The 25,431-nt window shown below is 43.0% G+C and overlaps 1 protein-coding gene and 1 long non-coding RNA gene across 5 annotated transcripts in view; one reads left to right on the top strand and one right to left on the bottom strand.

Moving 5' to 3' along the window:
- Positions 1-25,431, bottom strand: part of EXOC4 (exocyst complex component 4) — a 365,076-nt gene that overhangs the window by 104,008 nt on the left and 235,637 nt on the right. The gene's annotated exons all lie outside the window — the stretch shown is intronic.
- On the top strand, positions 705-4,088 carry LOC137849941 (uncharacterized). Its single transcript, XR_011092191.1, has 2 exons — positions 705-1,838; positions 1,976-4,088. It is a non-coding gene; the product is annotated as an uncharacterized lncRNA (long non-coding RNA).

Genomic DNA, 25,431 nt, shown 5'->3' with positions numbered 1-25,431 from the left:
AGAATTTATTTTGGTCTTGTAGGTGCTCATCCACAAGATCGAGGTAAGTAACACTTCTCTCCCATGCAGGTGTAATATAAAAATAAGTATGTCATCGCCTCCAAGGTACTAGAAACACCACACTCCAAAAAAAAAAATAATATTATTATTTAACAGTCATCTCGTGTTAAAAATATTGCTTATTTAGTGCTCTCTTAACTCTTGAAGCACGGGATTTTCAAGCAGCAGACAGACCAAGTGCAATTTCTTGTGATGTCTCCAGAGGGGAATGTTGGCTAGTGTTTGGACCACAAGATGCAGAGTCAGAACTAATCAGATCTAAAGTTGCAGCATGTAGAGAGATGTGTATCCGAGCTTGAATAGACATCACACCCTGCAGCTCCCATGCCTCTCTCCAAGCCACCAAGCCAGAACCACAAGCAGTATTAGCAAAGCCATGGAGGATTTTTGTGCAGAGATGGAACCTCGAAGGCAAATTTTAATGGGTTAATTACAACTTTCCCAATTGCATAATTTGAAGAGCACCCCGCATTCACATACCCCGCCTCACAGTCTCAAAGCTGCTTTCATTTGCTTGCTGGTGGGAAGGAAAGGCATGGCCAGGTGAGGAAAAGACTGAATTTCCAAGCTTTGCTGTTGCAGTCAGCACTCAGCTTGCTCTATTTGGAGCCCTGGCAGTTGCTGAACACCTTCATTAACAGCCTCCAGTGTGGGCATGGCTAAAAACATCCTGCTCTGCTTCAGCTGTGTAACAGCAGCGTGGGGGCACTGCTGTAAAGCCTCTTCCTTGCTGTTCATTCTCATCTTGTCAGAGGTAAATCCCATCTGCTGGAGCAGTGATTCCCTCAGTGAAGCCAGCACAACAAATTCCTGCATGGCCAATGTTAGCAAGAGCCCACTTGATGGAAAGTTCTGCCATCTCACATCCTCCATCCTCTCATCTCTTGCGAGGGCACAAGCAAGCTTCAGGATGCAGCTGAACTTCCATCCTACAAAGGAGCTGCCAAACCTCTGCTAAAATCCAGATGTGATTTTCCCCAAAGTGGTAAATCTATGTTAGGAACAGCCTGGTGGTCATCCTCACTGAGAAACCGAGTTTCAAAAGGAACAAAATGGCAAAACTTGGAGCTGTGACTATGAAATGTGAACTAGGAAATGCACAGCAACATCACAGTCTTAGGCAAAGCACGTGAAATATACTGTACAGACCACTGGAAGAGAGCTACGCTACACTGCTTAGAAATAGAAGCTGGGTATATTCTGAGTATTTATAACAAGTATTTATATACTTGTTATAAATTTCTAAAGGCATTAGCTCCACTGGCACTCACTTCTGCAGAGTTAAAAAGCAGTCTTTTGGCCTGTGAATTTACAGCGGCGAAAATCTGTCTTTATTCCCCTTCTATCTCTAGACGCCGTTCTTGCAAAGATGTTGTTTCCCTTTCTGCAGATGAAACAGAGCAATTACCGGTCCCGCAGATATGAATTTATACATCTGGAAGACCCAAGAGCAGCTCCTTCGGAGAGCAAATGCAGCACAGGTGCTTCTCTTTGAAGGCAGGCAAAAGGGGGGTAACTCGAGCATGGATCCCATCAGCTTGTTCTGCTAATGTGGACGTTATAATAAGGATAAGAAACGTGGGTGCTCCCAGAGCAGCAGCTGCTGGTGAAGTTTGGGGGGATTTGCCCCAATTCCCGTGGGTACAGGGCACATCACAAGATGCAAGTTGTCCCCTGTAGGCCAAGGTGGCATCTTGGTATGTGCAAAATCATCTCCACCTGCTTGGTATGGGGAGGCGATATCCAACGTTGAGTCACGACATCTCAACTGAGGCATGGTAAGCGGTTGGATGTGTCCTGGTCTCCCTGGTGTAAAGCACGGCCCTTGGTTGATTTGGCATGCAGAAAGGGCCAGGAACACGTGGCTGGGAGGCAATAATTGATCAAAACTTGGTTGTTATGAATGTACCTCCAGATGCAGGATTCAGTCGGACCCCTCCTCGCCTTGCCGTGTCCTGATGCAGTCCTTGAGCCGCTCTCCGTAAGGTTTTCCCACCATGCTGCCTCTTTGTGATGGCTGCTGAAGAAACGCCCAGTAACAGTGCTCTAATTTGCCCAGCACTGCCTCGTTTTTTATGGCAGAGGCAGAACGACTGCTTGACGTTTTGATTATTCACAATAACGAGCAAACAAGAATCCTAACTACCGATGATAACGCTGCCTGGGACATGGCTGAATTAATTCTGAGGTGACTCTTGGTAGCAACCTAAAAAACACCCCAAGGTTATGTTTTAAGCAACAAGAACTATCAGACGATGCTTGTTAATAAACACAGAGCAAAGAGAAGATTTGCCTGCCTTCTATAAGCAAATTGTGGCAGTTGTTTGGCCTCTTCATTCCCTTCTGATCTCCCAGTCCACATAAAACACTGCAGGGATCTGTCACTTTGGAGCAATTTATTTATCCTACATGGCGTATACCCCATCAGAGAAATCCATAAATCCACACCTTCTCCTGGAAAGCACCTCAGTGTTAAGGGAAAAATGGTAGCTTGAGTACCTTTAGCACAATATGGGATGTAAAAGCAATGCCTGTGGTTCCCCACAAGAGCCATCCCTTGGTGTTGGCCTTCCATCCCCCTCATGCTCTGTGCGGTTTGTTCCACATCTTGACAGAGGCCTTTCAGACCAAACCTCAAAAACCAGAGCTCTGTTCACATCCTAAAGACCCCCTGTGGCATATTTGGTAAAAAATGGGTTTTCACCCGGCAGCACCAAGATAAAAAGGTCACCACAGAGCGGGGTGTCAGGCTCGCTGTGCTCCACTAGGCCGCATTTCGGGGGGCTGCACGTGTGTCCGTGTGTGCAGCCTCCTATCAGCCCTACCTACACGGGTTCTTTTGGGAGTTGACTTCCACTTTTATTCCATGCAACCCCTACAGACTCCTAACTACGCTGTGAGGCCTCAGAGTTCAATCTGAAATCAAAGTAAAAAGTAGCTTTGGTCCCTATATGCCATGGGCCTCCTTTTAATCCTGTTGAGCCTGCTCTTTGAAATGTGAGGCTGAAGTGGGAAACCTGTGGCCAAACGTTTGTGTCTCTTCCTCATTTACTGAGGAATGTTGTGGGGTTGTTTCGATACACAGAGCCTCACTCTCCCCGTTAATGAAATGGAAGTAATGCTATGTGATTGCATGGGTGTGACAGTAAGTGATGAATGTTTGCAAAACACAAGATCCTCAGAGCTACAGAGGGGAAGGTTTCATTTAGATGCCAACAAGCCACAGCTGTGCACATCCAGGTAAGAGGAAGATGTAAAGCTAATGGGGACAGCAAGGAGCTGTGGTGTGCAGCTCAGCAGCCAGCCAACGGGCTTCACCATCAGCCTGAAACATGGCTTTGATGAGCTGCTACTTGAACATGTGTCACTGAAAGAAAAATGTAAAAAATATTATTTTATGTCTTTAAAGTTTATATTAAACTGGGCAAACACTGCTCCTATACACAGCCACCCCTTTTGTCTTTTAGCTGTGCCATCAAATGTCTTTCCTTCAGTCCCTGAAACCACCAGCTTCCAGCCCAAAATGAGACTGCTGTCGAGCAAAGCCTGCCAGTTGCCTCGAAGTTACAAGATTGCTTCATGATGGAGATGATAATCCAAAATGACCACGGAACTAAATTACCCACTGTCGATCCATTTGTAATTTAAATCCAATCCTGCAGAAGCCAGAAGATAAATGTACTAACCATGCTCAATCAATCTCTCTCTATAGAAAAGTTCTGTGATGCATTTATTTTACGTGAACCCAGGGCATGCGTATGCCCGGAGGCCCTTTCAGCCCAGCACTGACCATGGGAGAGTAAAATCCACAGGATCCCATTGCTTTGCCTGTTTGTGACTTGCTGCATCGACAAGGACAGTGCTCTGCTTCCCACAGCACCACAAGAGGTAGCACGGCTTCGCTACTGCTGATGCCTTCGGTCCTGTGCAAGGTAGAAAATGCACGCAGCCTTGCTTAAGAAGCATTATAATTTTAAACAATCTTGACAGTCAATTCTAAATGAATTCCTGCCCATTGCAGAGAAATATCGTGAGGTTTCATTAAATGTGCCTAAAACGCTTTAGCATCATGCATCAATAAAGATGTTAACAGAACCATCACATAATGTCTTCCTATTACACAGAGCCATCTGAAATATGGAGTTCACTAACTTCAGCTTCTCCTATTAAATCCTATTTCCTTTAATGCCATATTACATTTAGTTTGTTGACCATCACTGAAATAGTGATACCCCCTGCCTGAACCTCACATTCTCTCCGAAGCACAACAGCTTTGTAAAAATTAACTTATTATTCATATTATTTTTAAATGTGATCTGGTGGCACACTCGACATGCTCAAACCCCACAGCTCTCAATCTGGCTTCTGTAAAAAGTAACATATGCTGACTATAAATCTTTAAAATGGCTCTATTAATAGAGTAGCTGTGGTGACAGCTTTATAAATGGGCACCGTCTTTATGCAAACTGTTTTTTATTAGATTGCATTATAATGATTTGTAATACGAACGCAAGGATGGATTCTGGAGGGGACGGAAACCAGCAACAGCTCGAGCGAGCCAGCGGTTTCGGAGCCCGTGAACGTTGGGTGGCAGATTGTGGGCACTTATGACAACAGACACCATCCGATTAGCTTTGCTGCACCTCTCCGCTCCTCTGCTTTTCCCGATCAGACAGCAAACAGTCTAATAACTGGCTCTGTGTCTGTCAATCCAATTACTTCCTATTTGCTCAGTGCTGACACTCCATTAAATAAGCAGACAGATGGCGCGATCTTTCATTAGCATCCAACTGGCTGATTAGCCTCCGGTGTGCGTACCAGGGTACGGCCAAACAATTAAACCAGGGGTTATTCCAAAAAAAAAAACAACCACTTGGGGTAAATGGAAAGCCCAATCTAGGAGATCGGAAGCCCAGAACCCACCCTGGAATGCCCCAAAGTGGAGGGGATTGATGGAGCTGCTGGCTCTAGGAGCACTCATGACCACATGCAGATATCCCATCATAGCCAACCAGTGTACCCACCACAACTGTGTTGGCATCTCCAGGGAAGGGTGATGAGCATTTCTGGCTGTCCTCTCTGCAGCAGTTGGCTCTCCTTTCAGCTGATGTGGAGAAATGGCCAGGAGGCCCATTGCAACCACCTGCTGAAGGATGGTCGCAGCCCGCAACCTTGCAAGGATTTGGGAAATGCAGTTGTGTGGGCAACCTTGCTTTCTTCAAGTGCCAACACTGCTTCAATTTCTCAGTAAGAAATAAGGCCGTGTCACCCAGGAAATCTGAGGCAGCAAAATACAGCCCTCCACCCTAGTCCGTGTCCTACCTAGAAGTTCATCCCTTAACCTTCCTTGCCACATTTTAATCCTGAACTCAATTCTGTGAAAGATTTTGCCCCAAAACACAGCAGATGAGGAAGAGTAACACAGATCTTAGATCATTTCCAGGTTGCTTATTGCCTAACCTGAGGATCCGGATGGGACAATATTTGGCTAATCACAGAATCATTAAGGTTGGAAAAGCCCTCCAAGATCATCTGGTCCAACCATCCCCCTACCACCAATGCCACCACTAAACCATGTCCCCAAGCACCACGTCCAACCTTTCCTTGAACACCCCCAGGGACTGTGACTCCATCACCTCTCTGGGCAACCCGTCCCAATGCCTGACTGCTCTTTCTGAAAAGAAATCAAAGAAGTTGTTTTTTGTTTCTCTAAGAGCTAAGTTTACCACTGGTGAGTCTACTCACATAGTAAAAAATACTAATCTAAGTATAAAAGAGGTGAATTTTATAAGGAAACTGAGGCAAAGAGTAGCTATCACTGTACAAGTGGGAACAGATGTACATGTACATCAAAGAGGTGTAGAAATGAGAACCTAAAAGCCTTCCTCAGGGCACAACACCTCTATTACCAAGTCACAAATGTACCTAAGAAACACACGGACTGCCTGACTTGGGTTTCTGCCTTCCTCATCACCGTAGGTAAGAGCTCAGTTGGGTGCGATCTTGAGAATCCCAGCCCTCCCCATGTGAACAGTGATGCCAGAGGGCACCCAAGCCCATAAAACCCAGTTGTAGTGACCACGGGGGGTGATTGCACTAGAAATGGGGAAGCATTAATACGTTGAACCACTTTAAGCAGGCAACTTTACAACTCTTTAATGAGGATAACAATCTTAAGGCCCTGGTTTGGGGGAAAAAACACGGTCATTAAGTAGAGCATCATCTTTTCTAAATTATTCTGTTCCTTACTGATTAGGGAATAGCTGCAGAAAGCTCATTGCTCCTATTATTTCCCTCTTCTGAGGATAAACACTGTAAGCCCAGGGCCATGTCAAAACTAGGAGCACTGAGTAAATAAATACAAAGCCTTCTCTGAAGATTCTTGTTCCTTATCAGCCTATTTTAATAAATACCTGGCGTGCTGCAAGGAGAACTGAGAAATGGGTAAAGCTGTTGGTTTGACAGCCCCAGGGAGAGAATTTATGCACTGATCACCAACAAAAGGATGCGCCAGCTCCTTCGGTACTCCTCCACCTGACTCAGAGGGACCTCCAAGCAGATGTCAGTTACTAGAGCTCCTGACATTCCTAAATTAAGGGATCAAATAATGCCAAGCAGTATTTTTTTCCACCATTTGTGCAAGTAACCTATAGGAAACAGAACAGGAGCCCTACTGATTTTCACATACAAGTTGACTTGAGATGCTATTGAGCCGAGTTGGGTTTTAAATGTATTCCCTCACCCCAATCACACTGAAATTATGAGATGGGTAAGCAAGCACACAAATAGCAGAGTGCAATCCGAGCACAGTTACTTCACCTTCTCATTGACCTCACGAATGCACCACCATGGAAGAAAGCTCGTTGCTGTTCATGCCATGAATGTGGCACCCAACGTAGCCGTGCCCGCGATGCTGAGTTACAGCTACTTGCACTGGAACACAAAGATCCCGTATACAAATAGCTGCCAGTGTAAACATACCATGCTTTTGGGATCTAGATTACAAATCAAGGCAGGCAATGTTAAGCTACACGCAGTTGCAACCTAATCACAGTCATTAGTAAGTTGGCAGAAGAACTTAACTCAACTGGGGCACCCAAACATCGCTACTGAGGAAGGCAAGAAAAAGTGATCAATGAGCCAGCTGTGCTCCAGGCCCTAATCATTAGTAAGTGCACACCTTGCCCCCAGAGCTGCAGGAAAAGGAATGATGGAAAGTCTACCAGCTGCCCTTGACGGCATTTACAGCAGGGAAATTACACCCCAATTTCAGGAGCTGTTGCTATTTCTCTGAAGGGCCAAGAGGAAGCTTAGTGGGTTTGTTACGCAGGCAGAGATGCTCGCAGAAAAGTGCTGGTGGAAAACAAAACCAGTTTCCAGAGTAAATACAGATGAAGAGCAGGTGAGTGAATTGCTGATGATCGTCTGCCTCACTTTGCAGCCAGGGCCTGGCCCAAGCAAACAACCGATGCTTATCAGGGAAATGGATTTGCATCGTAGCAGACCTTAGCAACAATGAGGCAGCAAATTTGGACAAATTGGCTGTTCCTCCTTCATTAAGGATCTCTTTCCTATTCTCCAAAGAGCGAGGGTATTTGTTTCAATGTCCTCAACCAGTTCTGACACCAGGAATTACAGTCTCCCAAACAAAACTAATTCCTATGTAGTTCCACTTTTGTACAACATTTTTTTCAAGTCTTGATTTTAAAAGTTGACATAAGGAATCACAGACCAACGATGTCTTCCATCCCAGACAGCTGCTTTCTGCAAACATATAACTGTAAATCAGGGCTGTCAGAACAGCCCAAGGCACACCGCGACTCTTGGCTATGGACTATCAAATTAAAAGACCCGTGTTTTAGAGTGGGAATTATCTTCGGACACAGACACAAAGCAAGAGGACTGAATGCAGCATATTGACCAGCAATACCCCTTACCAAGCTCACACATAGGGCAGGGAGAGGCCAGCAGGATGATTTTGGGGTTGTAAGAGCCTTCCAGCCCCACAGCCTGGGGCACCAGCTGCCTGACAGTGCCAGCGGGTCTCTGGATGACTTGGTTCTTCCAGTACCATCAGCGCATGGAAATGCACAGGGTAAATCAGTTTTGATGGCCTAAGGTGGTCTGATTGTGCTTCCCTTCTTCTCTGAGGTCTCCTGTGGTGTTAGGAGTTGGGAGAGGAACTCCTCTGAAACGAGCTTTCAGCCATGATGGGCAACTCCCATTTATGGCTCTATGGGAATTGCACTAATTAAGGCTGTACGACAGATGGGCTGACACCAGGCTTTCAGCCCTGGCGAACCCAGCCTGCCACTGCAGCTGAAACGGGATGGCAGTGCTGGGGTGTCTCATCTTCCCCCAAAATACGTGCTGTGCTGGGCTACCGTGGTACGCTGCCGAGCTGGCCACGGGCAAAAGGAGAGCAGGAGGCTGTTAGCCTAGGTAACTCCTACCTAGCCATCAAAACACCTAAAAGAGTCCTTCTTAGCCCAGTTACAGTAATACATAAGAATACAGTAAAACATGAGAATGCAATTTCTGCAACTTCCTGATAGGATGGATGTTGCAGCAGTTTTAGTTTGGATTTTTTTCCCCCAAGTAATCTTCTTTTCCTGCACTGTAAAAACTGGATCAGGAGTCAGGATCCTCATGCTTGCTGCAACTCAACCGACCTGCGTGAATTTTTGTTTCAGCCCCCTTCATTTCACCTTTTTCTCTACAAAATACCGTGAATAGTGCCTCAATGGTGTGAATAATACCTCAAGGGGCGGCTGCCAAATTAATTCCTGTATTGCTGTAAAGAAATACATTTCCAGAACACGCCAATTTTACGTGTCATGTACAAGTGACACCTCAAAGTATATATATTTTTTTAAATTTGTGGTTTGAGAATGAAGCTTTCTGGGCAAAACATCATAAACTAAAATGCCCTAAATCACCATCATGTATGAAAACATGTATGCTGAAGTGCTCTGATGGTGAAATCCTGACGTGGAAAGCTCTGTTTGAGAAGAGCCTTTCCTTTCTGCTTCTCCAATGCTGCCTCGATTGGGTTCATTACGTCTGTACTGGATGATGTATTTCTCCTGCCTGGAAGCGTTGCTTTCTGCCCCACCAGTAGTAACCACTATGCTGCACTGAAGCATTACCTTCAAACTTCAGCGTTCATATAAACACAGAGAAAGAGACTTCAAATATCTCAGGAGGCATCGAGCTGTGCTCCTGGTGTAGGACTCGGGGTCACAGCCTCTTCATTGCCTCCTGTCCTCCCAGCCCCTTGCTAAAACCACGGCCTCAAAGCACAGCGCAGTTACCCACAACTCGCTCCTGAGTCATCCTAGGTCTAGAGTGATGTGAAATGCAGAAAGGTTTTCCATTTTTCAGTAGTCTGCTCCTTAAGAATACAGAGAACTTTATCTGGAGGGAAGCTTGAAGATGTTTTTTTTCCCCATTGACATGACTTTATCCACTGGGACAGGCTGCCCAGAGAAGCTGTGGAGTCTCCTTCTCTGGAGATATTCGAATGATGTCTCTCAAGCTGAACACCTGGAGGATATTGGTCTGTGCTACTGCAAACAAGACAGGAGGTGTTGGCCCATTCTGAAGTCCACTAGCAGAGAACAACTACAATCACTGCAGCATCTGTAACATCATCTACTGTTAGCAACCCTGCTATCTTCATAGGCAAAATAAACAAAACGAAGAGGGAGAACATATTTCTGTCTGCCACATCTTGTCTCCTTTGGACGTTCAATATTGATGACTGGAGCAGAAGCCAACGAAAAATTATCCTGTTCATTCCCTACAGCCATTAACAAGAAGAAATGTTGTTTCACATCAGGCATGGACAAGGAGAAAAAAAATGGGTCTGTGGTATCATGATTTGTTCCTTTAATATTTATCCTAAAATAAATGTTGCTATTAGGTTTAAGTACACAGGAGTGTCGCTGGACTTGACAACTCCACAGACGTACAATATGGCCTATCACAGGCAGGAAAGAATGAGTCAGACTCAAATGAAATCAATCTAAAATTCGTAAGAATTAAAAAATAGGCTTTTTATTTTTTAATTTCCCTTCCTATTTGTGAGGCTATACGGTTCATCTCAGTCACACTTTCAAACTGACTTCCACAGGCATGAAGACTACAAGACAATGAAGAAGACAGAGTATTCCTCCCTCTCCCAAATTCCTAGCTGATGAGTTATTGTTTTAAGGCAAATCTGTACCAGAGTGCCTGCAAGGAGAAGACATCCCTTGGCTTGTATTGCTGAACAAGAACTGCCTCGTCTCTTGGAGGCCCGTGCCAACACAAGCAAACCCCCGGGGGACTTTGGCTTTCCCCCTTTTTCACTGAGCATCATATTGCCAACCCACATGCAGAGCAACTGCGCTGTGTATTCTGTTTGCTGCTTCTGAATCATATCCTCTTTTTTATTTTTATTTTATTTTCATCGTTATTTCCAATTTGGCAAAAAACCTGGACTTCCCCACATACACACAGTCCTTTCTGGGTTGGCACTGCCTGATTTGAGTGCTGAATGACAGTCAGCCCTCCGAAATTCCCCAAACTTTTCGCAGATCCTATCTTTTTCAGCGAGCGTGTCTTTGCCACGAGCGTGCACAATGCATGGCCAGCCAGAAAGCAAGACTTATTAAGCTTGGTAAGCAGATTGCTCCTTTCTGCTGAAAAGAAGGACAACCTTATCTGTTCGTATCTTTGCAATTCCAGGGGTTGCTTAGCTTTTGGATTCTGTTCTTCTTTTAAATTACAGTTATAGGGGGTAATTTCCCCAATGAATTAACACAGAGCATCTGACCTCTTTTGGGACATAAAATAGATGCAGCACATGCTAACGCTTAACTCGGATCTTTACTTAACACTATATGAAGCGGATTAAGATATCTTTTGATTTTCAATCTCCTTCCCCACAATTGCAGATTACCATTGCTTATCTGCGCATAAACTGCAGTCATCCTGCCTAAAGCCAACTCTTCCCGCAGCTGGACAGCGTGGCACATCCTAGCATCACAACGGGCATGCAGAGGGGAGGGTGAGCTCACAAAACCTCGGACCACGGCAGCCTCTGATGAACCAAGCAGAAGGAGAGAAACGGTTCAGAGAGAGGAGCAGCTTGGGAAGTGATAGCAACTGGAGAGGAAAAGTATATGATTAAATACTTTAAAATATAGTACAGCAGCCTGTGTAACTATTGAACATACTTCTGATGTCCTTATCATCTGCTTCCTTCAGTGGCATGTCTCGACGACCCCAGGTAGAATGGACATGAAAGGAGGAAATGAGCAAAAAGTGCTGACCCGGGTTAAGGGAAAGCACTGAGTGCTTCAAACGTGGAGTGCAGCAACAGCCAGAAATCCTCCCGCGCGATAAAGCAGCACCCTCCTACTCCGTAGATCTGGTCTTTATCTTACAAGTACATAAACCTGCTTGATCTCTGGAAATAAACTTTCATCTCTATCTGCTGAACAGGTCCAACGTGGCCAGAAAATGTGCTAGGTAGCTTCCTCTTAGAGGAGCTTAGAAATTTCCACTGCAGAATCAATAATCCTAATAGTTAAAAAGTGAGAGAGACAAAGAAGGAATACAAAAACTTTATTCTCGGGTATCCGAGGACTTTTGAAACAGAAGAAGTTAATCAAATTGCTCTTTTGAGCTGAAATTTGGGGTGCTTTGATAGGGAATCCTTCCAATGGGGTGACTGGATTTGAAAGTTCATGTTATCACTTTTTGCACATTTTTTTTTTCATTTGCTTGTCTAGGAGGCACTGTCATAGTGAAAGCAATATACTTTTAAAATGTTTCCTAGTTGCACTTCTGATGTCAACAAAAACGTTTCACGAAGGGAAAGAGAGAGAAAATATCTAATTACTTATCACTACTTCAAAAAGCTTCTTTCTGTTTCTCGGGCTTTGTAAGGAAAATAAATTTACTGGTGTCAACTTCCATTTCTCCGCAGTTTCACCGTTTAGCACTCACGCTTCAGAAATTGCTCTCTTTGGACCCACGCCCAAGCAATACACACAGAATGCTTAGCACATCCCCACCCCTCGTACATCCTGCTTAAAAAGAAGCACACAGAGATTGCAAGCAAAGAAACGTCTACGTACACACACACAAACACCTCCCCGGCCGTAACAGGCTTATTTCAAAACTACATCTGGGGTCAAATTTGACCTGCGAGCATTGCCTTGAGAGCTTGAACCAGAAACGTACTTACCAGGGTACAGCTCTTCCTCCACTGAGCCATGCTCCAGTGGGTCCCAAACAGCTTTCCTGGAGCACTTCCACACTTGAGCTTCTCTAACACTCAGTAACACTCTCCTCCCTTTAATGGGATGTTTTAGCCTTCTGACTTTTACGGCAGATGCATTTAAGACTCGGTGATGTCATTTAATTACAGACTTGGGGAAGAAGGCTGGGAGCTTTATTAGAAGCAGGCTGCGCTGTCAGCCCTCCAGATGGAGTCACAAACCATGCCATATTGCTCAGGCTCAAACGCCGACACGGGGAAAGTGGGGACTGGGAAGAGGAATCCCATCGCTCGCTTGTTTTTTCCCCTTAAACATTAAAACGCCGCATCCAGCCGCGATGAAATAATAGCTTGAGATTAGTCTCTTCTCAGTTCCTCTCTCCTTCCCTCCTCTCTATTTACACACACGTTCACTTATCGATATAATCGTAATTGCACAGATAGCAGAGCAGAAGTACACAGGCGGCCCAGACAGGCCTACAGAAAAGTTTACATAAATGCAAGATTCTGTCAATTCAGTGGATTCCCTGATTTAAATACATGTATTTCTCTTTTGTATGGCAAACCCACGTTATTTGAGATAGGCTCCAAGTACCTGCAGATCGGCTTATCGGTAAAAGCCGAGCGGATGACTCTGAAGTCGTGCATTCTCCCTAGGAGTATTAAATGGAAGCAAAAAGTAGAAAGAAGCAGGACGTAAAGGGTTGAGAAAGGAGAAATGGGAATAAAGGATAACGCAACGCTAACTTGCTGGGCAGTGATTATGGAGGAAAAACAAGAGAGGAGGGAAAAGGGTAAAGGCAAGGAGGAATTGAGTGTGTTTGCATGGACCTCGTCTATCCCAATAGATCCATCACCCATGAGAGGTATCCCCAAATTTGCCTCTAGGCATCTTGTACAGTAATATGAATGGGAGAAAGAAACCCATTAATCATCAAAAGCCTCGACCCTGCAGCGAGCACATGAAGCTGGACCTAAGAGAAAGGGACTGAGAAGTTGGAACACAAAATACTGAATACACTAAAGTAATGGAAGAACACTGGTGTGAGAAGCAAATTCTCAACCTCTAATCCCTCCAAAAGCGCTTAATGGCATTTAGGAAAACTAAGTGGAACCTAAAGACACGCATGGTTTAAGGATGCACTGATTAAAACTGCACAAGTTTAAGTGAAATCAGCCTAAACTGCAAATCCTGGAGCTGTGGTGGACCTCTCACCTCCTGAAGGAAATCGTTTGAATTTGGTCTGTGTTTTGGATAAAAGGAATAAAGAAAAATTTCTGCATTTCTTTACCCATTTCATTCAACCCCACGCCAGGATCACAGGCTGGTGTATCGGAAGGTAAGGGATTTATAGCTCAACAGAAGATGCTTTCAACATTAAAGAGGCGCTGACACTTGATCTCAACCCAAGAAAATCCACATCACTCTTTAGATTTCCAAAGCCTTGTGTTGACTGTAGAGTAGTGTCTGAATGAAATCAAGGACAGTTAATTAGAAAATAATAATGTCCCTTCTATTTCATCCCTCTCACTGCTCTCCTCTTTCACCTCCTTCATCTGACCTTAAAGAACTGAGGGCCCAAAAATTAAGCTAATGAGAAAAAAGGATGATTGAAGTTACACAAAAAAAGGCACGCTCAGAAAAATGCCGTTTCCTTCCACTACTCCACCCTCCGAACAAAAAGCAGTTACACGATTAATTCTTCGTTGTTGATGAGAGCTGACACACGTTGGGAAAAAAAGGAAATTTCTTCTCAACACTTCACCAAATTTCAAATCTGATTTGAAAAGCTCTTTGATGAAGATGGAAAGCACCTGTTCGCAGCGCATGCCTCCTTTGGGGAGACTTGAACTCCACTCCTACCCCGGGCTCCCACGCATGATGCAGTGAGAGCAGTGGCGCCAAGGGCACCTCTTCAGGCTCACGCTCTGGAAATTCATCCACAAGTGATGACCGAAAACGATAATAATTAGAAAACTACCTCTGCTGGCTTGTTGTGATCCCTTAGAGGCTCCTTTTCACCAGAACTGCTCTCAGACCACAATCCACGCAAGCAGGATGGGACGTTATGGGATGTGTTGCCCGGAGATGCCAGCACTGCTCCAGTTCAGAGGGAGAAATGAGCCTTGGAAAGAGTTAAGTGGGTTTCCCTGTTCATAAAATGTGGGCAGTAGCTACCTGCTTTACAAAATGCTTTATGAATTGAAGACTTTTAGAAAAACTAAGGAACTAATGAAGCTCAGACTATGATCCGGTATGGTGCAGATGCTGAGTGCTGAACACAATATAAAAAAATAAACAAAAACCTACAACTAAGAAGACCCAGCATCTCCCCTTATAACATTACATGGGTGTAATGGGCACCTCCCAAGCAAGTTACTGTCACTGGAAGCTGTGGTTCCTTAGAAATGCATCAACTCATCCATTTCCCAAATCTTTACCTCCTGGAGTCTACACTTGTGATGGAGCACTCATACCTTGAACGTGTTGTGTGCCCGTACAAGAAATTGCAGCTTCTAAACCGGGTAATTAGCAAATTCCTAGAGATGAAATGACAATACAAATTATGGAAAATTCAAGCTGGAATTAGAAGATGGACCAGAATGGCATCCCTGTGATTTTGGAAATAAAAGGTAGGCACAGTTTCACACAAGGTAATAGGAGAAAACCCCTGATGTGCACTTAGCATCATTTTCACACTAGTCAAGGCTAGGATTTCTGGCATTGTTTTACTTTCTTTTTTTTTTTTTTTTTTTTTTTTTTCCAATAAAGCCCCAACTGGACGGTGCTGAAAGAGTACACAGGGATGAGAGGACCCTGAACAGTCCCTAGGAAATCAATTTCCAGCTGCTGCTTTCATTATTTAGATTTAAGAAAAACCCACACACATACAGGAGTGTAAGTCTGAGCTATTCAGAAACCAGAGACAAAACGTAAAAGCAGCATTGAGTAAACTATTAAAAAATATCAATTTATAGACAGGTACATTACATATTTTGTACTTAAGCTTTCTGCCTGTACAGTGAAAATGGCAACTGGATATAAATTTCATGGTCTTGAAAAGGCAAAGCTTGTAGCCTACAAAAACAAAATTATAATGCAACTTTGGAATGGAAATTTAGACTCCAAAGGTAATTTTCCATTGATGGTGCTCACTGATGCATGAATTATACTCACAGGGATGCGTAAATAGGATTTGTTTGATTGCTTTATCATCCCTCCATTATATCAAATCTTTTAAAGCAGTGGGAGACATCATAGGGCTGTTTGTAGATTCCTTGTTTGAAGATGCAGTGAGGGCAAAATTGTATCACTCCTATTGAGGAACAGGGCCTGACCATGAAATCATAATTAACGCCATAACAATCTACTTATAAGTCTCTGAAGCAGCCAGGATGGGGATAAATTAGAAGCAAAATATTGTTAGCATTTTATTTAAATTAAATTTTAAAAAGTCTGACATGACAGGAACCATATTACAGGCTAATAAGGGATTAGATGAAGCAATTACAGCAAAGGATTTTTTTTTTTTCAATGATGCGAATACACAAGCTTCGCCGACATCTGCGCTTTGAAGCCACAATTCCAAATTTTCTTGAAGAGCACGACACCTGCCAAGCGTTGAGGTTTTCAAGAGAGCGTCTCAAGTTTAGAAATCAAACCAGTTGAATTATCCTGCCCAAAGCCCTGAAATTCCTAGCAGAGACTTCTCAGTTCAGCATCTTATAGCCTCAGAAGTTCAACGTCACGGTTGAATCACAGCAGAAAATGGCTAATATGGAAAAGAAAGGTTGGCAAAACAACCAGGAGAAGACTTTTTGTAGCTGTCTATGTACCACAGTAATAGAAAAGAGAGAGAAATACGTGTCTGTGGTGACCTAGGCAAGGGTAAAGCCAGAGAGGACAGCACAGAGGCCTACTCTCACCTGGAGACTGGGGATTATAAAATTAGCTTCATAGGAAAAGGCTTCACTCAGTAATTATTGTAAAAAAGAACTGAAGAAAACCACCAAAAAAACAACCAACCAACAAACAGAAAACCCAACAGAACCCACTTTAGGATTTGTCCACGTTCACCGTGCAAAGCAGTTGAGGATGAAATCACCTTGGGCCTCACTGAAAGAGTATCTGAAGGCCACGCTGGTACCTTGCAAGCATTAACTGAAGATGACTTTTACCCCACCGAATCTTTATCACCAATGTTAGGTGAAACAGCCAACGAACTGTTAGTCTCAGCTCAAGTAGGACAAGGAGAAAAGAAAAATACATCAGCTAAACCCAAAGGAACATCTTCAACGATGGGCTTTCAAGCACAGATTGAATTTTAAGGCCAGGACTCTGAAATACCACGGGCAACTGGTTAATAGATCAGTAATTAGGTGACCCATCTGAAAAGTATGATCATGATGATCTTCAGATCTGGGGACACTTTGGCTCAGTTTGTTGGTAACGAGTTATTCTGGCACACAGGTCCTTGGTCGCGTGCCACCAGCCGATGGCAGAATAACGGCCCAGTAGCACAGCTTCCAAAACCATGTGATGGCACGTGCCGTGTCCTGCTTTACTGGCAAAAAACCACACATGACAGGCAAAGAGGACTGACATGATCTTCTGCTAAGATCCTTTCTAAGCTCATGAATGCCAGTGGGTGGTTTATTGCTCCTAAATATTGTTCTGAATATTATTCTCAATAATATTCTGAATATTTCCTGAATATAGATCCTGAATATTGTTTCTAGCTTTGCACTCTAGCAAGGATAAATGAGGTTTGCCCAAAACATTGTGTTAGATAGGAATATCGGTGTTGAGATCTTAATGATGCCCAACTGCCCATGTAGAGCCCAGCAACCTGGGGCTCTATCCCAGATGCAAACATTACTCATCAAGAGCGTTGCCATAACTCATTGATTCTATGCTACGGCTACTCTGAAGCACCACAGTGAGCACCAGAAACTACTGGGAACCTAAGCGTGCCTTAATGATGACAGAATTACCTTCTTCTAAGAGCTTCACCCACATTTTCTAAGGTGGGGACTGCCAGAGCTGGAGGAGAGCAGCCCCACTGGAGGCGATTTTCAGGAGTAGACATCTCGTCAATGTTAGCAGGCTCCCCACAAGTAATCTGTGACAAATGCTGGAACGGGAGGAATTGAGAAAGGTTCCTTGGTGTATCCTATCCCTTTCATTTTGCTGCAATACCCACAGACATCCACGCCAAGCACAGGAGGTGTTACAGTCCTGCTTCGTGGCGCGTGGGGCAAGGCTACGCTAACTGTCAACCGACCGTCTCATATATTCATAGTTAATTCTGGCAACTGATTTCAATTAGGGCAAGGAAGGGGGAGGAAGTTCTTCTGTCCTTCACGTTACGAGACGTGTATTAGAAATGACAGCCTATGATTGCTGCAGACAGCATCTAATTAACTGTCATTATAAAACACATGTCAAAGCCCGGGGCCTATGCTGGATCTGCTGTCTAATTTAGCTCCAGAATATTAAAAATCCCCTTGAAACAAGCTGGTGAATGAATTTTGTTGTCTTATAAAACATTCCCTAACCCCCCCCCCCCCCCCCCACTCCTAAAGCCTCCTTCCTCTTCGGTACTCAGTATTTGGAACAAATGATGGATTAAAATTGTTTCTTTTCTTCCTCCTTACTGTAGTCAGCCTTAAAGAGAAGGATTAGAACACAAATATGACATGAAAGTGGGAGCTGTCTGCACAACTATTAGATGACTAATGAAACAATTATATCTAAACAACCACCACAATTACTTGTGGAGCTTATTTTTTACATAGCGCACTGCACAGGCAGGCCTTAGTTCTTTATTTTTAATTAGAGCAAGCATAAATTAATCCATCTTTGTTTCTGCAAGCATTACGTACATGGAGAAGCAGAGTGGAGGAGCTGGATGGAAACCTCCTCATCCAATTCCTGGTGGCATCTATGCCTTTGCTACACAAAGTCACCCAGGGTACGATGACAACTGTCAGCGTGGAGGCAGGCATGGATTTAGTGGGGTAAAGCAGAAGGGACATAAGCCAGCTAATGGGATTTTCATCCCTCTTCCAGCACAACTTGATAAAAGCAGTTGATTGTGGACTGATGTGCAAACAACCTACTATTCCTACTCAGTTTTGGGGAAAATGCCAAGAACACAATGAGTTAGTGATGTAACTGGAGTACGTAACCCGGTCCGACGTCATGCTTTAAGAGTGGTAAGACTTCAGCTGGAAGCTTTTTTTTGGGGGATAAAGCTATTTGCAAGTCATATTTCTGGAGTGTAGAAGATATTACTCCTGGAATCCCAGAAAAACTACAGATTCTGGATTTTTATTATTATTATTATTATTATTATTTTATAGAAACCATTCAACTTTACCATTGCAAACTGCAGACCTTTCTTTCCCCCTTTGGCGAATACAACTGTCATAAGAAAACAAAAGAGCTGAATATTCCCAGTAACAATCTGTAGAAGGCTGGGAAATAACCTTTACTCTCAGGGCAGGCCAAATTTGGAATGAGATGCTCCAAAACACATAATCCATGAATATTTCTCAATTTAGCCTTCTTTCTCTTTCCCAGAGGTAAAAATTGACCAATGAGAACAGTGCCATTAGAGGATGTTGTGATAATGCAACAAAAAGTGCAGAGAAAATAGCTCCTAGTATTAAAGTCTTATTATCATAATCTAAAGGTCCTATGCGATCATTGCCTCAAATAACTAGATTTTCTCTAATGCTGCTTAAGTAGCTAGAGCATGCATCACCTGGGACAAAATAGGATAACAAACCCAATGAATTAGCCATTTCAACATTGTGCATTTCCCTCGAGGAAGAACTGAGCCTTATGGAAATGCACAGAGCCTGCCCAAACAAGCGTTCTTTACAGAAACGTTCAATACTCTCCCCAATCCACAGGATGGTGTGATGTGCCTTAGCACTGCAGTGTGTTTCAGGTGTTTGCAGCCCAGTTTAAGAAACGAATGAAATTCAGACACAGCCTCTAGGCAGAGAGGAAGATCCAATCTAAGAGAAATACCAACTCAGGGGATATCAGAGTCCATTAATCATTAAAGCATGAAGTTCCCTTGCTCTACATCTCTGTTTGACGTTTGTAAATAAAGTACCTTACTATAGTTAAAGCTTGATATCAAATGTAGCTGTAGCGCCCCAAGGGCTGATGCTGAAGAGCTTGATTTCCTAGACTCAACCCACCAGCATTCTCTCAAGCTCAGCACTTGCTCCAGACACTATTACAGTAGACACCATCCTTTTGCATCCAGACTTTCAACAGAGCCTTGCAAACTCCCTGTTCTCAAGGGAGAAGGCCAGAGTTATTTTCCAGCTTCCAGAACTGCGATGTAAATGTACCTCCATTTCCTACAGCTTGGCAAAAATGCCACGAAAAAGCCGTTTTTGTCATTGTGGCACCAACCCAAGATGTCAGCGACCTTGGTTCAGATTTCTTGTCCATGTAGACATCAGTAGGCAAGACATTTTAGAACAGAATAGTTCAGCTGGAAGGGACCATCGAAAATCATCGAGTCCAATGACCCAACCCCTTTAGGGCTAACCAAAAGCATGTTATTGAGGGAATTGTCCAAACCTAACTTGAACACCGACAGGCATGGGGCATCAATCAATCTAGGGAGCCTGTCCCAGAGCCTGACCACCCTCATGGTAAAGAAATTTTCGTAATGTCCAGTCTGAACCTCCCCTGGAGCATCTTTGTGCCATTCCCATGCGTCCTGCATGAAAATTAAAATGACATTTACAAAAATGCTGTTCCTGGAAAAAAACGTTTTAGGTGTGGAAAGCACTGCCAGTAAGTCTAGTCCAAAGAACAGGTAGAGAATTTACAGTCTCCTTGGGGTTCTTTAATTCTTGGAAATACATATAGTATGGCTTTTATCTCCCTTTTTAGTTTCTGCTCTCTGAGAGGAAATATATCTCTGTGCTTCTGCTTCACTAAAGCAAAACCTGACTCAGGTTGCCTCAGTCACCTATTTCATTTTTTATTTCACTCGTATTTATTTTCATTCATACGTTTCTCTTTATTCCTCTGCCTTATCTGCTGCCACTAAACCAGCACAAATCACTGAGCCTAAAACATCTCCGCTCCTTTGCTAGGTACATCAGAGCCGAACTCTCCCCCACGCAGATGAAAGGCTCCACACAAAGCCATGGACCCACTGAAGTTGACTGAGGTTTTGCGATGGACTACAGGGAAAGAAGGACTTCAACATACACAGTTTGGTTCTTCACACCAATTTCACTCACATGTAGTGCCACTAGTAGCTCTGATTTTTGTCCTGACTTGAAAAAGAAGCAAATTTACAATCCTCTTGACAATTTTGTGAAGTGCCATGAGTAGGTGGGAGTGAATTGCCTATTTTAGCAATCCACTCACATGGCGTATAGACTGGCGATGACTATGAGAAGTTTTGGACCCGACTACTACGTGCTCTGGGACTTGTTTGCATTTGGAGGGTAACTTAAGTGGGTCTGCACCAATTAAGTCCTCAGCATCTTTAATTTTTTCTTCATGCTGAAACCGAAATATTCTCACCCCCTTTTTTCTAGGTAGACAATAGAAGCACAAAGAGACAAGTGGGCAAGCTGATGTTTTTCACACAACCTGTGCAAGGAAACGTACTGCTGTAAAGCAGAATCCTCTAATGAATTAAATTGGGCTTGGGGAACTGGGCTCACCTCTCTGAGCTCCTCTCCTTGTGTGGGATGGCAATGGTGCTCCTTTACGACTGGAAGTTATTCCCAAAACAGTGGTGCCCAGAGCCACCAGCAGGCATTTCCAGCAGTTCTCATTAACGTTATTGCCAGTTCTTCCACTTCTCTATTTTTTCTCCTGTGATTCTTCAATTACAATATGTAACAGAGGACTTCTGCCCTTCATTCTGCATGGAGAAGTAAATCACTCATTTCTTTAAAAGACTGATTTCCCAGGAGGTTAACGATGGTGATTATTAACACGAGATGCACTTAGAGAAGTTTAACTCTGGTTTGGAAAAATGTACCACTGTTAAGAAAAGCAGTTAAGCACATGGCACTAAAACACTTTGCAATTCTTACTAGTTTTATTCCCAAGATATCTCAGTCACAGACCAGCATTCAAATGAAAGATTAAAAATGCCACAACTGGATGGATATACCCATCCATAACCATGCATCAAGTTCTGCATGCGTGCTTTTAAAAAAAAAATCTTTTTTTTCTGTTGTTTTTGTGACATAGTTGAAAATGACCGACAAAAATTAGTGAATATGGAAGAACAGACACTGCTCCTTTGTAATCTGCGGGAGGACCTCGGGAGTGTTTGCATTATCTGCCTGGCTTTACTTCGGTGATTGCGAAGACATCGAGGTGTCTCCACTGTAGGCTCACCATGTTCATTAATATTCTGCTCTTCCACCAATAAGGTCCTCGTTCAACGGCACATTTCGCCTTGAAAAATGCAAAGAAACATTCCTAACCCTTCTTGGGATGAGAACAAATCCCTTCTATCTTGCTACATAATCCTGGCCATGTTTATAGTTTGCCTTAGAAGAATTATTTCTCCCATCTGCTCCTACTGCACTGCTCTATTAAGTTGCTTCCCTCGTACTGCTCTGCTGAGGTTCTCAGCATAAATACATTAATATACTGCGGTTCAATGATCCCCCAATACTAAACACATTTTGTGGTATTGATCACTGCTCAAATGAGAAACTACCTATGGAAGTCAATGCTACGAAGACAGAGCAGTAAATCTGCCATACAGAGAGAGAGAGACGGCACATATGCGTGTGGGTGTATGTACGTACACAAGCTCTACCCGCGCCGTACAGCATCCAGTCCTCCAGCCTCAGAAACAATTACCAACTTGGTTATTAGCTTCCTTATTGAACGCGATTAAAAATATTTGTCATCACTTTCCTTTCAATTTTATGGCCTAAATATAAAGTCACGGATCAAAACAAGAGCTAATGGGCATAGAAATAAGAAATAAATAGGTCCCTGGCTGTATACTACTGTTTATAGTACTGTAGGTTTTAAAAAGTAATTAAGAGCTTGGTAAAAGGTCAGCAGTTCCACCGGGCTACATTTTTCAAGCATGAGAAAGTAGTTTCCTTCCAAAGTCTCACGACAAATAAGACAAATGTACTTTTTCTTTGTCAGATGGAAAAAGGTCTTGGCGGGTGATAAATAGCAGACCCATCCAATTTTGTAATCCAGTAAGAAAAAAAATATACATCTTCGTGCGGAGGTACAAATCAAACTAGTTTTTCCTCTCTTTGCTTAATCACCAATTAAAAATATAATATATTATGTTAAGTTTTAGTTAGTCTAAATTGAATTTCTTTCACATTAAAGAATGCAACCTATCATTTGACAAAAATGGAGCAACTATTCTTTCAGAAAGCACACAAAATCGGTAATTTAATTTAACTAGAAAGTGTGCCGCTTTTCTGAAAAGAATTACACTGTTGATTGTGTTAAGCAAATAATAATTAACGCAAGTACATACAGCTCTAATTAGCAAGGAATTTAATTAAACAAATATGCCAACATAACAAGATGCATAACAAAGTAATTGTACTATGTCTTGCCAGCGTAGTCTCTACTACTTCAAAGTTTTTTTTTACATGGCGATTATAAAACAATTTCCAAAGACTGGGTACACAAGAGCAGCAAAGCAGGCTCTGTGTAGCCCTGCTAAAATGCACAGACCCTAATAAAGCCAGTGCATGTCAGAAACGATTGCACTGTCTGTTTCATCGCCGTGCATTTTGTCTTTGACCTGGAAGTTACATACATGAGCACTTTGAGCAGTGCTGGCCTTAAGGATTACTAAGGAGAAATCCCTTTTCCCTACATTAACAAAACACAAAAGCCAAACTTGTAATCCCTGACCTTTTATCTTGTTTTAATGGCCTGGAAAAGGTAAAGTAATATAAAGCTTAGAAGCAGTTGAGGTTGGAGGATCACCCAGTCCAACCTGCCCAAACTGGCACAGGAACAGTAGGTTGCCCAAGACCATCTCCAGCAGGTTTTGGCTGTCTCCAAAGAGTCCACAATCTCTCCAATTGACCTGCTCCAACGTTTGACACCACCACAGTAAAAGAAAAAAAGTTTCCTCATGTTAAGTGGAACATCTTTGTCCTTCAGTTCAATGACACCTTCCCACTGCAGGTACAAAATCTACATTACCATGCTCAGAGCACCTCAGATTTTCCCTTTTTTTTTTTCTCTGACAGACAAGTAAGCCTACAAAATCCGGGTGAAAAAGGATTCTACAATTCTTCTAATACAGTGCGGCTGACATGGTGGTCTTCTCAAGGCACTTTAGTGCTTTAATGAAAAGCCTTCCTAACCACCCCAAAACCCCAAGACAGCTCCCCACAAAGACAGACCATCCTGATCAACTGAAACTGTTTTTTTTTTGCACAAGAAGTAAGAGAATCTCTTTCAAAACTTACCCCCAATTTTGCTAGATGAAGTATCCCTAAATCCCTGTCAAGAAGAGGCTTTTCAATGGCTTCAGTATTTTTTATCTCAAGGTTTGCAAGTGCCTACAATTGCCCTATTATCCGTCTCACTCTGCACTTTCACCAAGATGAGGATTTTCAGTTTAACAACCATTGCTTTTGTGAAGAGCAAGATGATGGTCAAAATTGATGAGAATACTCTGAAATAAAGTTCTTGTGCCCGTGAACAAATATCAGTGAGTTTAGCCACTGGTAGGTCACCAAGAGTCTAAGAACGATGCTTTACTCTCTAAAACATTCATTAATGTTTGGGTGGACACCTTGGCCATCCACATTGACACCGATCCTCCATGAAGGGGAAAACATCTTTGGGTGCTAAAACCTTGTTTTCTCCACCATTTATTTTTGTTTATTTTTTTTTAAATGCTTTGTACACAGTTACAGGGTTGAAATTTTCTCCTGAATTATTTCTACAAGCCACCCCACAGGAAAGAGGATTCTTGCCTCTGTTCCCCATTAGGTATTTCCAGTCACAGTGCAGACATCCTTAATCAGTAAAAACAGAAAATTGAGGGGGAAAGGAATACAAGGAAACTATGTGTTTTGCACAGCTCTTTACGACGAAGGAAGTAGGGAAGAGTCATGGGCATCTTTGAAACAAATCTGCAATACCCAGACTGCATCAGTTAATATCTTTTATGAGTCTGTTTCAAAAGCTGCAGCAGAAGTGGTATTATACAGACTAATTAAATCAATTCATCTGTGTAACTTTGCAATGGTTGGACTTTCTCCAGAAGGGCTCCTTGGAGCATCTTTTGTTCATTCGCTGTCTACTCCTAAATTTCTGAGGTAAACAACAACAACAACAACAAAAATGCTAATTTCTTTCCTGACACTCTGCAATCAGTGAAGGTTGAAGCCCCAAAGGATGTTTTGTTAATGTTAAACTCCCTGCTTATCAGTCCTGTTTTCAGCTTAAAGCTGAATGCCACTGTTCTGCACTTTATTATTTCTTAATTTATTATTTGTATTACCGTAGTGCCTGGAGGCTTTGGAGTGCACTGATTTAGTGGTTTGGTTTTCTTTTTCTTTTTTTTTTTTTCCCTAATGATAAACTGAAGGATCAGGCTTCCTATTGGCATCAAATTCATTGAACAAGGACTCTGGAAGCTCGGCGTGTAATTTGGTATTGCAGGCACTGTGCTTTTCTCAAGGTGTTAGTGCTGTTTTACCACAACAGGATGTTTTCTATTACCATGTGTCACAACCCAAGCACTTGCTTGTCAAAGATATTGACATCTGCAGCAAGAAAGCTGCCTGCTACTTACTTTAACTTGTTTCTCATGTTTTGATTGCCACACGTATCATGTCAGCATCTTCCTTTGTGATTAACAGAATTGGAGAATCTGTAGGCAATTTAATGAAATGTAAAAACCTGCTGACATTAAGGGCTACTGTACATGAACATAAGCACGCTGAGTTACAACACACTGGAGAACTGAAGCAAGAGATAGGCACACTTATCTGAAAAGCAAAGACTCTGGAAATTGCTGTTTTAGTTGTGTTCCATGTTGCGTCTACAGAATCCCAATAAGGCTGGGTCTTAACACACT

The sequence above is a fragment of the Anas acuta genome, chromosome 1, assembly GCF_963932015.1.
Source record: "Anas acuta chromosome 1, bAnaAcu1.1, whole genome shotgun sequence".
Taxonomy (NCBI): domain Eukaryota; kingdom Metazoa; phylum Chordata; class Aves; order Anseriformes; family Anatidae; genus Anas; species Anas acuta.
The sequence above is the reverse complement of the archived record's forward strand: the minus strand, read 5'-3'. Positions and strand labels throughout refer to the sequence as shown.